This window comes from Mobula hypostoma, chromosome X1, assembly GCF_963921235.1.
Source record: "Mobula hypostoma chromosome X1, sMobHyp1.1, whole genome shotgun sequence".
NCBI classification, from domain to species: domain Eukaryota; kingdom Metazoa; phylum Chordata; class Chondrichthyes; order Myliobatiformes; family Myliobatidae; genus Mobula; species Mobula hypostoma.
Genome location: NC_086128.1, coordinates 50410011 through 50425512, shown reverse-complemented (window position 1 = coordinate 50425512; position 15502 = coordinate 50410011). Strand labels below are relative to the sequence as shown.

The 15502-nt window shown below is 41.9% G+C and overlaps 1 protein-coding gene across 3 annotated transcripts in view; it reads left to right on the top strand.

Moving 5' to 3' along the window:
• Positions 1–15502, top strand: part of LOC134340198 (neurexophilin-1) — a 77050-nt gene that overhangs the window by 12184 nt on the left and 49364 nt on the right. Inside the window, exon 2 of one of the 3 annotated variants that reach the window (XR_010016495.1) lies at positions 13955–14159. The exons of the other annotated variants lie outside the window; for them this stretch is intronic. The gene's annotated coding sequence lies outside the window, so the exon portion shown is untranslated. Of the gene's footprint in view, positions 1–13954; positions 14160–15502 lie in introns of those variants that run through there. 3 annotated transcript variants of the gene reach the window in all.

Sequence of the window (15502 nt, the reverse complement as noted above, 5' to 3'; positions counted from 1 at the left end):
ATTAGAATGTAGCAGCTATTTACTCAGTTGCCAGAATCAGCTAGTCACCACTTCAGAGACTGCACTGCGGTGTTCAAAGATTCACATATAATGGATACAGTTATGTACTGATCTAGTAAACTTGGTAGCTTGGGCACTGCTTTTCATCATCTGCAGCCCTACTTTACCTCCACCTATTACCTCTCAGCCTGTCACTATTTCCACTCTTCCTTCCTCTATCTGCCTATCACCCTTCCTCAACTGAATCTACCTCCCAGTTCTTGTTCCACCCCTTCCCCTCACCTCTTTATACTGGCTACCTCCCCTCTATCTTTCAGTGCAGACGCATCATCTTGACCTGAAATACTGACTGTCCAATTTCCTCTGCAGCTGCTGCCTGACCTACTGAGTTTCTCCAGTAGTTTGCTTTTGTCTTGCGAATTCCAGCATCTACAGGCTCCCGTGACTCCATTCTTTATCTCGTTCCACAGGTATTGCCTGAGCTGCTGAATGCTTTCAGAATTTTATGTTTTTATTGCAGTTGCTCTGGAATATAATTTCTGTTAAATTAATAAATTTGGAATGAAAGGTTAGTAGAATTAATTGTGACCATGAAACTGACAAGGGATGTGAAATCCTGTCCAGTTCAATCAGAAATACAAGCAACTCTGCAGATGTTGGAAATCCAGAGTAATACATACACACTGATGGAGGAACTCATAGATGCTCATAGATTCCATAGATGTGGCCTGGCCTGCTGAGAACTTCCAGCATTGTGTGTGTGTTACTCCCATATAGTCATACTCTTTTGGGAAGGAAATTGCTGCCCTTGCTTTGGTGATAATCCCCATCTTATTTCTGGGTTCTACCTGTGGCCTCGATAGATGATTCCGCAAGAATACCTTCTCTAAGGATGTTGTTATGTCCTCCCTTATCAGAAAGACAACACTCTATTCACTCTTACCTTTACCTCTGACACATCCAAAGCATCAGTTTCCTGGAACAATCCTGCTCTTCTCTTAACCACATTTCTGTTATGACCACAATATCTCAGTCCCTAAAGTCAATCCACACCCTTAGATTGTCCACCCTACCTGCTCAGCCACACGCATTGAAATAGATGCATCTTAAAGCAGTGCTCTATCTATATTTTTATTGTAAACATGGCTATCCCCTGACTGCTAGGCTTACACTCTTTGGTTGCTGCACATACCCCTATCTTCTCACTGATTTTGCTGTCTTGAGTTCCACCCCACAGCAAACTAATTTAAGCCCTTCCTGGTGGTAAAAAGCAAATTTCCATGCTAGGGTATAGGTACCCCTCTAGTTCAGCTGCCACTCATCTCTCTTGTGCAGGCTGCTGCAGCCCCAGAAGAGATCCCAGTGATCCAAGGATCTGAATCCCTGCAAGACCCTACCCCTTGCTCTACCAGTCTCATTTGTACCATTCAGTACAACAATATCTGGCTGTTTGCCCACCCCTTTGAAAATTTTCTGCAGCAGCCTGGAGATATCCTTGACCCTGATGCCTAGGAAGCAACACACCATCCTGGTCCCTGCTGTAGCCACAGAATCTCTTGTCTGTCCCCTCATAATCAAGTGTCCTATCACTCTGTTTGTCTGTACACTTTCCATCTAAGCCTTAAAGCCAGTCACAGTGCCAGATATTTGACTACTGCTGCTAGCCCCTGAAAGAACATTCCCTCAACAGTATACCAAAAAGAAACACCAGTTAGAGATTCCTTAAGGTTATTACAGCCAGGGATGGTGTAAAGGATAAGCTCCCACTGCATATTAAATACTCCCAATAGCGTCCATCTCAAATAGCCTCTGATAACCAAGTCCAGCTCCTGGCCTTCATGTGTGGCTTAGCTACTAAGCCCTGCAGACCTGTTTCCACTGAAAGCAGAAGGGGCAAAGGTGGGTTACTGATGCCTTAAAATCAGTCGCTTCAGGCAGATGGGGCTCGTCAGCCGTGGTTGGAAACTTATCTAGGAAAAGGAAAACTCTGATCTCAAACCTCTGCTACTTGTGGCTACACCCACTCATGGGGAAGAGTTTGGGAGTAAACCCTGAGGGAAAAATCCAGAAGTGGAGTCCCTAAGGCAGTCCTATGTTGAATTCAATGTTGACTGGCAACTCCTGCAACCTGTTAGTGCAACTGAATCAGTCTCTGCCATTCCTTTGGATTCATCATCTGCATGGAAAGGTGTGCCTGCTACACAGGCAACAGCTTGCTCTCCATATCATACTGCCCAGACTTGTATATCAGTGATCATAGACAGCTAAGAAATAATATCCATGGTCGACGCCAACCGACAGAGGGCCTCAGTTCCAGTTAGTGAAAGGAATGGCCACAGGGGAACCATGCACTGACTATCTACTCAATTTAATTCTCCTGGTGGTCACCATCTATCTGAAACCTGCACCTCAATAAAAGTCCCATCTATAAAGCCCTCAGCTTTCTGGATGATACTGAGTACTTCCAGATCCAGCTGCAGTTCCTTGACCTGGTCTGTCAGGAACTGCACCTGGCTAGACTTCCCATAGATGTCATGGTCGGGGAGACAGTGAGGTCCCCTGACTTCCCACATATTGCAGGTGCCCTAACTGCCATTTTGCCTACAGAGAATTAAGGACTAAAGATGAAGAACAAAAAAACCTTACCTGTTCTTACCTGTGTTTTCTCACTGAAGCCTTTTTAAAGAGTTGCTGTCACTCCCAGCATCTGAGCCACTTACTCCACCTCTTCACACCGAAACCTCTTAAGCCAAAGCCTCCCCGCTCATACACCAGTCCACTGTCACAATGGCCGCATTGTCTCTTAATCCCTCTCCCATCATGCAGAAGGTACAAAAGCCTGGAAGCACCTACCACCAGGCTCAATGACAGCTTCTACCCTGCTGTTATAAGGCTATTAAATGGTTCTCAAGATGATCTCTTGCCCACACAATCTGCCTTGTTATAACCTTGAGCCATATTTTCTACTTGCACTGCACTTTCTCTGTAGCTGTTACACTTTATTCTGCATTTTATTATCACTTTACCTTGTACTATCTCAATGCACTATGCAGTGATGTGATCTGTATGAAAAGTATGCAAGACAAGCTTGTCACTGTACCTCGGTACATTTGAAAACAATAAAAAATTCCAATTCCAATATATTACAATGGTTAGGGGCCCTGATCATCATGAAGCTGGCCTTAAGTCTTTTCTTTCAGAACATTTAACTGAATTTAAATGATGAAATTAATTCATCCAATCCAGTAAATTCTACTCTCCCTCATGTCTCATAACTGATGAACTGTGTTTCTGTCTCAGTTAACATCCTGTCTCACGAGTGTGCAATGATCCTCCCAACTTCCTTTGAAACTGCAGACAGTATCTTTTGTCATGCATTCCAAGTTACATCCAAGTTACAAGTTAAGTTTGATGCAATTCAGCTTCAGGATGTATGGTTTAAGACTACGGAAGTAACGAGGACACACTTAAACGACACTCACTTAGATATCAAGCATTCTAGAAGGATCCTGATAATACTTTAGAGAAAGTAAGAACAAGCAAGATTATTTCTAAATTAGAGAGTTGAAAATGGTATGGCAAATGGAAAATGAAGTGACAAAAGTAGGAAATGTCCATGTTACAAAGGGGATTATTGTCCTTTGAGTTTGCTAATTGATGATTTGTTGAGTTTGATAAGACCTTTAAAGGAATAAAGTCAGGTGTATCAGTATTACAGTGGAGTAAAGGGAATTACAGAGGCATGAGAGAGGAATTGGTCAGAATTGATTGGAAAAGACACTGGTAGGGATGACGGCAGAATAGCAATGGCTGGAATTTCTGGAAGAAATTCCGAAGGCACAGAATATATACATCCCACAGAGGAAGAAGTATTCTAAAGGCAAGATGACACAACCATGGCTAACAAGGGAAGTCAAAGCCAATATGAAAAACAAAGAGAGAGCATATAATAGAGCAGAAATTAATCTGAAGTTGGAGAATTGGGAATCTTTTAAAAACCGTCAGAAGGCAACTAAAAAGTCATTAAAAAGGTAAAGATGGAATACAAAAGTAAGCTAGCCAATAATATTAAAGAGGATACCAAAAATTTCTTCAGATATATAAAATGTAAAAGACAGGCGAGAGTAGATATTGGACCACTGGAAAATGATGCTGGAGAGGTAGGAATTGGGGACAAGGAAAGGCAGATTAACTGAATTATTTTGCATTAGTCTTCACTGAGGAAGACACTAGCAGTATGGTGGAAGTTCCAGGTGTCAGAGGTCATGAAGTGTGAAAAGTTACTATTACTAGGGAGAAGGTTCATGGGAAATTGAAAGGCCTGAAGGTAGATAAGTCATCTGGACCAGATGGTGTACACCCCAAGGTTCTGAAAGAGGTAGCTGCAGAGATTGTGGAGGCATCAGTAATTATCTTTCCAGAATCACTAGATTCAGGAATAGTTCAGGAACACTGGAAAATTGTAGATGTCACTCCACTCTTCAAGAAGAGAGGGAAGCAAAAGAAAGGAAATTACAGGCCAGTTAGTCTGCTGTCAGTGGTTGGGAGGATGTTTGGAGTCAGATAGAGGGGCAGCCTTTTAGAATGGAGATGAGGAGGAATCTCCCTAGCCAGAGAGTTGTGAATCGGTCGAATTCGTTGCCAAGGCAGCTGTGGAGGCCAAGTCTCCTTTATATTTAAGGCAGAGGTTAATAGGTTCTTGATTAGTCAGGGCATGAAGGAATACAGGGTGAAGGCAGGAGATTGGGGCTGAGAGCGAAATGGATCAGCCATGAGGAAATGTTGGGGCAGACTCAATGGGCCAAATTTCCTATTCTGCTCCTATGTCTTATGGTCTATGGTCTGAAAGAAAATGCAGTAAAACTCTATTAATTTGGCATGTCTGGGACCTCGGGGCTACAGAGTTCTCAGACAAAGTTTTCAAGTTATTGAATGCTATTCCTATTCATGCCTAATACAATTTAATTTTTTGAAATGTTTCACGGCACAACAAAATACATTTTCCAGTGAATTGATAAGCAGACAACAGGGTCCTGGTGAGTTGTGAGGGAATGTTGGAGCAGGAGCAGTTGTGTGCACAAGTTGTGGGCCCTGTGTGTTTAAAGGGAGCTTGGGAAACATTACCCAGCAAGGAAAGTAGCTTTTTAGACTTTGACTGTAATATTAAGAACTTTCTTTTGTAGATGAGTTTTGAACCAATTTGGGAGACTTCAGGTAGGAGACCTTAGGGCAGGAAGAAAAAAATCATAAGTTCCGATGACCTCATTGGGGGTCCTGATGAAGGGTCTGTGCAGAAATGTCGACAGTTTATTCCCCTCCACAGGTGCTGCCTGACTTGGTGAGTTCCTCCAGCATTTTGTGTGTGTGACTGTTAGGCAAAAATTAAGAAACAGTTTCACACAAAGAGTGTTAGCAATGTGGAACGCACTTTTACAGGCTGTTAGTTAAATCTGAGGTTTCAAGACTTTTGTAAATTTGACTCTTCTAAATTTTTGTCAGGAATTTTAAGGGATTGCATGCCTAAAAAGCTGGTTAGAATTCACACACTGACTAGGAATGATTTTATTGAAAGCAGAGCAAATTCAAGGAGCTAAATGGCCTTCTCATGTTGCCATGCTTCTGTGATTCCATACAAAACCCAAACCGTTGGTTATGCATAGAGGAAGTTCCAGGAGTAGTCCCTGGTTGTTCGTGCTAAACACTAATGACAGTCATGACTACATAGACTGTATATTCCACACACAAACTTTAGTCCTGTTGCCTTCAACAGTCACCATCAAAAAACATTTTGGGCACAAGTGACTGAAGCAGAATTTCTGAAATCTCATTCACCTGATACTGAAGTCAAATCTTTGAGGATAATTGAACTTAATAAGAATGTACTGAGAGATTAAAAAATTATACTAATAAATGATCACAGAAAGTGAAAGGCTGGTGAATTCAATGGATTTCAGACGATGTATTGTTATGAAAATGAAAAGGGAATGATTCCCAGAAATGAAACATGGCGAACAAAATGCTTGGATGGTGAAGACTTAAGACTTGTATTTTTTGGAGTTCTCCAGCTATTCTTCCTCTTGTTTAAAGTCTCAGAACTTAACATAATTGCACAGTAACTACAAAATTTGTGCACAAATTAATATGGAACATTAGTACTATACTTCAGAAATGCTTTATTGGTTAAAAACTGGTTTGTCCTTTCAACATTCAAAGTTCAAATTAAATTTTACCTTCAAAGTACATATATGTCAGCAGATCCATTTTCCTGTCGGCATACTCAGAGTGAAGAAAACAACAAACTTCGCAAATGCAAATATAAATAAATAGGAATAAATAAGGAGAACATGAGATAATGAGATAAAGAGCCCTTAAGCAACACACATCAAAGTTGCTGGTGAACGCAGCAGGCCAGGCAGCATCTCTAGGAAGAGGTACAGTCGACGTTTCAGGCCGAGACCCTTCGTCAAGACTAACTGAAGGAAGAGTTAGTAAGAGATTTGAAAGTGGGAGGGGGAGGGGGAGATCCAAAATGATAGGAGAAGACAGGAGGGGGAGGGATGGAGCCAAGAGCTGGACAGGTGATTGGTAAAGGGGATATGAAAGGATCATGGGACAGGAGGTCCGGGAAGAAAGACAAGGGTGGAGGGAACCCAGAGGATGGGCAAGGGGTATAGTCAGATGGACAGAGGGAGAAAAAGGAGAGTGAGAGAAAGAATGTGTGTATAAAAATAAATAACGGATGGGGTACGAGGGGGAGGTGGGGCATTAGCGGAAGTTAGAGAAGTTAATATTCATGCCATCAAGTTGGAGGCTACCCAGACGGAATATAAGATGTTGTTCCTCCAACCTGAGTGTGGCTTCATCTTTACAGTAGAGGAGGCCGTGGATAGACATGTCAGAATGGGAATGGGATGTGGAATTAAAATGTGTGGCCACTGGGAGATCCTGCTTTCTCTGGCGGACAGAGCGTAGGTGTTCAGCGAAACGAACTCCCAGTCTACGTCGGGTCTCACCAATATATAAAAGGCCACATCGGGAGCACCGGATGCAGTATATCACCCCAGCCGACTCACAGGTGAAGTGTCACCTCACCTGGAAGGACTGTCTGGGGCCCTGAATGGTGGTAAGGGAGGAAGTGTAAGGGCATGTGTAGCACTTGTTCTGCTTACACGGATAAGTGCCAGGAGGAAGATCAGTGGGGAGGGATGGGGGGGACGAATGGACAACTTTGATGTGTGTTGCTTGAATTTCCAGCATCTGCAGAATTCCTGTTGTTAAATAGCCCTTAAAGTGAGATCATTGGTTGTAGGCAAGTGAGTGTAGCTATCCTCTTTCAATTAAGAGCCTGGTTGAGATGTAGTAACAGCTCTTGAACCTGGTTGTGTGAGTCCTGAGGCACTTGTACCTTCTACCTGATGGCAGCAGTGAGAGGAGAGCATGACTTGGGTGGTGAGGGTCTCTGATGATCGATGCTGCTTTCCTATGACAGTATTTCATGCAGATGTGCTCAATGGTGGGGAGGGTTTACCCGTAATGTACTGGGCTGAATCCACTACCTTTTGGAGGATTTTCTGTTTAAGGGCAATGGTGTTTCCATATCGGGCTGTGCTGCAGCCAGTCAATATACTCTCCACTATACATCTATGTAAGTTTGTCAGATTTTTAGATGTCATGCCAAATCTCTGCATGCTCCTAAGGAAATAGAGATGCTGCCATGCTATCTTTGCAATTTCACTTCTGTGCTGGGTCCAGGGCAGGTCCTAATCTGAGGAAAGACATTTTTGCCATAGAGGGAGTACAAAGAAGGTTCACCAGATTGATTCCTGGGATGGCAGGACTTTCATATGATGAAAGACTAGATGAACTAGGCTTATACTCGTTGGAATTTAGAAGATTGAGGGAGGATCTTATTGAAACGTATAAAATCCTAAAGGGATTGGACAGGCTAGATGCAGGAAGATTGTTCCCGATGTTGGGGAAGTTCAGAACGAGGGGTCACAGTTTGAGGATAAAGGGGAAGCCTTTTAGGACCGAGATTAGGAAAAACTTCTTCACACAGAGGGTGGTGAATCTGTGGAATTCTCTGCCACAGGAAACAGTTGAGGCCAGTTCATTGGCTATATTTAAGAGGGAGTTAGATATGGCCCTTGTGGCTACGGGGATCAGGGGGTATGGAGGGAAGGCTGGGGCCGGGTTCTGAGTTGGATGATCAGCCATGATCATAATAAATGGCGGTGCAGGCTCGAAGGGCCGAATGGCCTACTCCTGCACCTATTTTCTATGTTTCTATGTTTCTATGTTTCTAACGGTAACACCCAGGAACTTAAAGTTGCTAACCTTCTCCACCTCTGATTCTCTAATGAGGACTGGTTCATGGACCTCTGCTTTCCCTCTCCTGAAATCTATAATCTGTTCCTTGGTCTTGATGACATTCAGTGAGATGTTGTTTTTAGGACACCACTCAGCCAGATTTTGAAACTCCCCTTTATATGCTGATTCGGCTTATAACAGTGATATCATCAGCAAATTTTGACTATGGCACTGGAGCTGTGCTTAGCCACACTGTTATAAGTGTAAAGCGAGTAGAGCAGGAGACTAAACACACGGCCTTGTGGCGGACCTGTGCTGATGGAGATTGTGGAAGAGATGCTGTTGCCCATCCGAATTGACTGGGGTCTGCAAGTGAGGAAATCCAGGATCGTATTGCACAAGGAAGTATTGAGACCAAGGTCTTGGAGTTTATTGATTATTTTTGAGGGGATTATGGTATTGATTGCTAAGCTATAGTCGATAAAGAGCATCCTGATGTATGTATTTTTGCTACCCAGATGTTCCAGGGTTGAGTGAAGAGCCAATAAGATGGCATCTGCTGTGGACCTGTTGTTCCAGTAGGCAAATTGGAGCAGATGCATGTCACCTCACAGGCAGAAAACCTCTCAAAATATTTCATCACTGTGGATATAAGTGCAACTGGGCGATAGTCATTGAAGCAGGTCGCCCTGCTTTTCTTGAGCACGGGTATGATTGATGCCTGTTTGAAGCAAGTAGGTACCACTCACTGCTGAAGTGAGAGGTTAAAGATCTCAGTGAACACACCAGCCAGTTGGTCAGCATCGGTCTTTAATACATGGCCAGGTACCCCATCTGCTCCAGATACTTTCCATGGATTCACCATCCTGAAGGCAGCCCACATGTCAACTTCAGAGTCTGAGATCATTGGGGGATGTGGGGGTTTGCGGTGGTTCCTCCATGTTCTGCTGGACAAAGTGAGCATAGAAGACATTGAGCTCATCTCGAAGTGAAGTTCTGCCCTCTCTCATGTTGCTTGATTTAACTTTGTAGGAGATGATAGCATTCAAGCCCTGTTGAGTACCCCTCGTTGATTCAAGTTTGGTCCGGAATTTCCACTTCGCCCATGAGATGGTTTTCCAGAGCTCACTGCCCTCCACGCCATCCCCTGTGAGCATTACCAGTAATTCAGTCTACTGACTTTCCTATGTCACTCACAGAATGGTCTTTGATTTCTGAAGGTGGTAAAGTCAATTCTGTTAAAGTGAATTAGCCATAAACTACCAACCAGATTTATTGTATTGTAAGTGGCCATGAGCAAAAGTGACTTGGTTCCCTGTAGTTATGGTGGAGTGATGTTTCACCATGTTTCCTTAGAAGATATTTCTTCGGCAGTTGAACGGGACACAACTGCGCAAGTGAGTGAAAGTCGGACCATGAGGCAGTGGGAGAGTTTAAAAGCGAGCAGATTTACAGAACGGGTGACGTTGTAGCGGGCAATGGAGTAGAGGGAGACAGAGTAGGAAGGCTTTGGCTCAAGAGGCTTCGGTGAGCAGAGGCTGAAGGATGAAGTTAGTGTAGAAATAACAGGGGCTTTGACAGAAATATTTCAAATGTCATTAGAACGGGGATAGTGTCTGAGGATTGGCGTATTGCTCATGTTGCTCCATTGTTTGAAAAGGGTTCTAAGAGAAAACCTAGCAATTATCAGCCTGTGAGTTTGACGTCAGTGGTGGATAAATTGATGGAAAGTATTCTTAGAGATGGTATATATAATTATCTGGATAGACAGGGTCTAATTAGGAACAGTCAACATGGATTTGTGCATGGAAGGTCATGTTTGACAAATCTAACTGAATTTTTTGAAGAGGTTACTCAGAAAGTTGACGAGAGTAAAGCGGTGGATGTTGTCTATATGGACTTCAGTAAGGCCTTTGATAAGGTTCCACATGGAAGGTTAGTTAGGAAGGCTCAATCGTTATGTATTAATATTGAAGTAGTAAAATGGATTCAACAGTGGCTGGATGGGAGCCGCCAGAGAGTATTGGTGGATAACTGTTTGTCAGATTGGAGGATGGTGTGTAACGGTGTGCCTCAGGGATCTGTACTGGGTCTAATGTTGTTTGTCATTTTTTTAATGATCTGGATGAAGGGGTGATAAATTGGATTAGTGAGTATGCAAATGATACTAAGATAGGTGGCATTGTGGATAATGAAGTAGGTTTTCAAAGCTTGCAGATAGATTTAGGCCAGTTAGAAGAGTGGGCTGAAAGATGGCAGATGGAGTTTAATTCTGATAAATGTGAGGTGCTACATTTTGGTAGGACTAATCAAAATAGGGCGTACATGGTAAATGGTAGGGCATTGAAGAATGCATTAGAACAGAGGGATCTAGGAATAATGGTGCGTAGTTCCCTGAAGGTGGAATCTCATGTGGATAGGGTGGTGAAGAAAGCTTTCGGTATGCTGGCTTTTATAAATCAGAGCATTGAGTATAGGACCTGCCAATCACCTGTCCAGCTCTTGGTTCCATCCCTCCCCCTCCTGTCTTCTCCTATCATTTTGGATCTCCCCCTCCCCCTCCCACTTTCAAATCTCTTACTAGCTCTTCCTTCAGTTAGTCCTGACGAAGGGTCTCGGCCTGTAACATCGACTGTACCTCTTCCTAGAGATGCTGCCTGGCCTGTTGCATTCACCAGCAACTTTGATGTGTGTTGCATTGAGTATAGGAGTTGGGATGTAATGTTAAAATTGTACAAGGCATTGGTGAGGCCAAATTTAGAGTATTGTGTACAGTTCTGGTCACCGAATTATAGGAAAGATGTCAACAAAATAGAGAGAGTACAGAGAAGATTTACTAGAATGTTACCTGGTTTCATCACCTAAGTTACAGAGAAAGGTTGAACAAGTTGGGTCTTTATTCTTTGGAGCGTAGAAGGTTGAGGGGGGACTTAATAGAGGTACTTAAAATTATGAGGGGGATAGATAAAGTTGACGTGGATGGGCTTTTTCCATTGAGAGTAGGGGAGATTCAAACAAGAGGACATGAGTTGAGATTTAGGGGGCAAAAGTTTAGGGGTAACATGAGGGGGAACTTCTTTATTCAGAGAGCGGTAGCTGTGTGGAATGAGCTTCCAGTAGAAGTGGTAGAGGCAGGTTCAATATTGTCATTTACAGTAAAATTGGATAGGTATATGGACAGGAAAGGAATGGAGGGTTATGGGCTGAGTGCAGGTCAGTGGGACTAGGTGAGAGTGAGCGTCCAGCATGGCCTAGAAGGGCCAAGATGGCCTGTTTCCGTGCAGTAATTGTTATATGGTTATATATGAAATAAGTTGCATTGCACTGTTGAATTGCAACTTAAACCAGACCAGATACTTAGCAGTTCTAAAACCAAATATTGGGGATGAAATGTCTTTCACATTGACTGATTGATAATCAGTGATAGGTAATTGAAAGGAATGGTGAAGGAAGTTAAGTGTACAAGCTACTTCTCATGTAGTATCACTTATTTTGTAACTTTCCCCAGTGTAAACTTCATCAGTTTGTTGTTAATCTGAATGAGCTGAAATTTATCTGATAAAGCTTGGGGACTTCGTAGGGCAGCAGGATAAGGCACCTGCAACCTCTGAAAGGACAATGGTTGCACAGCCTGAAGATACAAGACCCAGCATAGAAACCCTGGTGTTGAAACTAGGTGGCAAACTGCATGCACACAGATGCAGATTTAGGAAGACTGAAAATTTTAGTCTGTAGATCAGAATTTAAATTAAGGCTATGGAACCACCCTGAATACAAAGACTCTTGCTATGCAATATAAGGAAGTTTAATAGTCTTTGTTTGGTAACACTGCAAAACACAGAGGAAGTGAAGTTTCATCCCCACCAGCTTCAATAATGTTTTATCTGTATGGTCTTAAAAGATTTTGGTGGGTTTGAGTGTGAGGGGGCACCTGGGTGTGGTGTGACTATAAATCAGATATTTGGAAAGACATGACATGGTGCAAAATAAAGTAACATATCAAACAGTGTCTGCAAGGACCACTGCAATCTCATTTAACTATTAAGTGAATGGCTTAAGGGAATTCTGAGCTCCACACTTTCCAATTGCATATCAATTTTCTGACTTACTGCAATTTTCCATCAAACTAGAGCCCACATAACCAAATATGATATGCTTTGGTGTGATCAGAAGTATGAATGTTAAAACTGGTGCATTCATGTATGCATGTACCTGATCTGTTTTCAGCATAACATTCACATACCTGAAGTATTTCTCATGAGAGTTGTTTGGTGGTTTTTGAGTTGGCTATCATTACACTAAGTTACTAAGTCAATGGTGCTGGATTAGTTAAAAGATAAAATCTTCTTGCCAGTTTATATTTTTCAACAAAAGCTAATTATCTGTTCAGTGGTACAGCACTGCAATGCCGCTTGGCAGCCTGCAGTGGAAATCCATCTGTTGCACTGGACCCAATATACTCCAAAGGCATGCAGACCAGTTGACATAATGAGATTGGGTTCAGCCATGCCAGGTTCAAGAAATGCAAACGAGCTGTCTGTCTTCTGTAGCATTATAATGGGAACAAAGCCAACATAGTCAGGCTGGCTTACATCAAAACTAATACTTGTACAATAATATAACAGTACAACATGTCTTAGATTGTTTTGAAAGATGAAGAGCCTGCTTCCTTGCCAGATATATTAATCTGAAAGTCTCTCAATCTGACAGCCAACTGCTGAATCCTATCAGCTTGGATAATTCTAAAAACTCTGAAGGGTTGTGGATAATAATTCGCTTTCAAGATTGGATTCAGGACAGTAAGAGTCTAACACATTGCTGGACATGATGACTTTTATGGGAAATGTTAAGGCAAGGTTATTTCAGATGGATAGTGAAAGACCATACTGCCACATATTAAGGAAATGTCATTGAATTTATTCTTAAAGTACCAGCCATCCACTCCCATCTGTTTATACAGCCTATATTCTTCTCAGCTGTGGTACTTCAGATACTCATCTAAAGGTAAAGCTATCCAAAGAGAAAGGATCTTTCCTGATTCTACCAAAAATAAATCTTAGCATCAGTTATTTAATTTATGGCATATGGGACATATTGTATTTACAGTATTGTTGCATTTTACAGTACAGAAGTAGGGCATTCAATCCAAAAGATGCATGGCTGTGTTTATTCCCCACATGAGTCTTTGCCAACAGTTTTTCATTTATCCCATTCAACATATCCTATTCTTTTCTTCCTTGTTAATTTTAATACCTTTTTTTAGCCACATCAACATGAATACCCTCAACTGTTCTTTGTAGTAGACACATAATGTCTAAAGGAGTTTCACTTGAATTTGTAAAGCATTTATTACTGAAAGCTTGTTATTTATATCACTTGCTTAATAAGAACGGTAGTAAATTCATTGGATTATTGTGGTAAGCCTGTTATTTGCAGTTGGTATTGCCAATATTGCAGCTTTGACTTATTGGTAATTCCTGACTACTTGAGGTAAAAACAACAAAAAAATTATCTAAGCATGTCTTGCCGCATTAATAGTCAGTGTTTCAGACTATTGATCTTTCATCAGAACTTGTTTGAGGAACAATTTCAAGTGCTAACTTTCAGATGAGATGCTAAATCAATGCTCCTTCTGCTCTCATAGGTGGACACAAAGGATTCCATGATTCTAGTCAAAAAAGAACAGGTGAGGAGACACAAGTGACTACAGATTCTGGAAAGCTGGAATAACACACATAAAGCCGAAGGAACTCAGAGAATCTGGAGGGAAATGGACAGTCAACATTTCAGGATGTCCAGGTGAAGGGTCTCGACTGGAAAAGTCACCTGTCCTTTCCCTTCCTCGGATACTGTCTGGCCCACTGAGTTCCTCCAGCTTTTTATAAGAACAGGTGAGGTCTTGTAGTTGCTCACCAACATGTGTCACAGAAATGGTGTCAATAAAACAGATTATCTGCTTATTATAGTACCACTTTATTGCATGCTTCAGGAAAAAATAGTTCATCATAAACATTCTGTGAACGTGAAGGTCCAAAGTAAATAAAGATTAATTTGTTCTTTTGCATTCAGTACCAACAATAATCATATACAAAATTGTCTGCGGTTTGCATCTATTTTTAACTGCAGCCCACTGCCATGCTGTTTAAAATACAAAGCATATTTATGTTGCAACATTAATAGCTATAGCAGGAGCAGGAAATTACATATTTTAGATCTAACTGCTTTGAGAGTTAGGATGCAGTGAAGTACAATTGGGAAAATAAATTGATCTTAATAGCCATGATATTTATATCCTGGTCACTTCTCGGAAAGAGGCCCAGAAGTGGGTGGGAAAGTAAATATACTCTCCAAAGTCATGTGTAGTGACAAGATCAGAATCAGGTTTATTATCATTGAAATATGATGTGAAGTTAGTTGTTTTGTGGTAGCAGTACAGTGCAAAGACATAAAAATCTATAAATTACAAATATATATAAACAGTACAAAAAAGAGGAATAGTGAGGTAGTGTTCATAGACCATTCAGAAATCTGATGGTGGAGGGGAAGAAGCTATTCCTAATTTATTGAATGTGGGTCTTCAGGCTCCTGTATCTCATCCCCGATGGTAATAATGAGAAGAGGTCATGCCCTGGATGGTGAGGGTCCTTAATGGTGCATGGACCACCTTTTTGTGGCATTACCTCTTTAGGATCAAAGTTCAAAAAGTTCAAAGTTGAAGGTAAATTTTATTATCAGAGTACATACATGTCACCATATACAACCCTGAGGATTCTTTTTCTGCAGGGATACTTAGCAAATCTACAGGACAGTAAATGTAAACAGGATCTGTAAACGGTAAACAAACTATGCAAATGCAGATGATAAATAAATACCAATGAGCATGTCCTCAGTGGTGGGTAAGGTTGTGTCCGTGATGGAGCTGGCTGAGTCTACAACAGTCTGCAGCCTCAGTAGGAAACTGACACACCGAACCTCCTGAAACTCCTCATGATGGCATTGATGTGTTAGGCTCAGGATAGATCCTATGACATGTTGATATTCAAGAACTTAAAGCTGCTCACCCTTTCCATCACTGACCCCTCAGTAAGGACTGGTGTGTGTTCTCCTGACCTCCCCTTCCTGAACCCACAATCAGTTCCTTGGTTTTGTTGATATTGAGTATGAGGTTGTTGTTGTGACAGCATTCAACCAC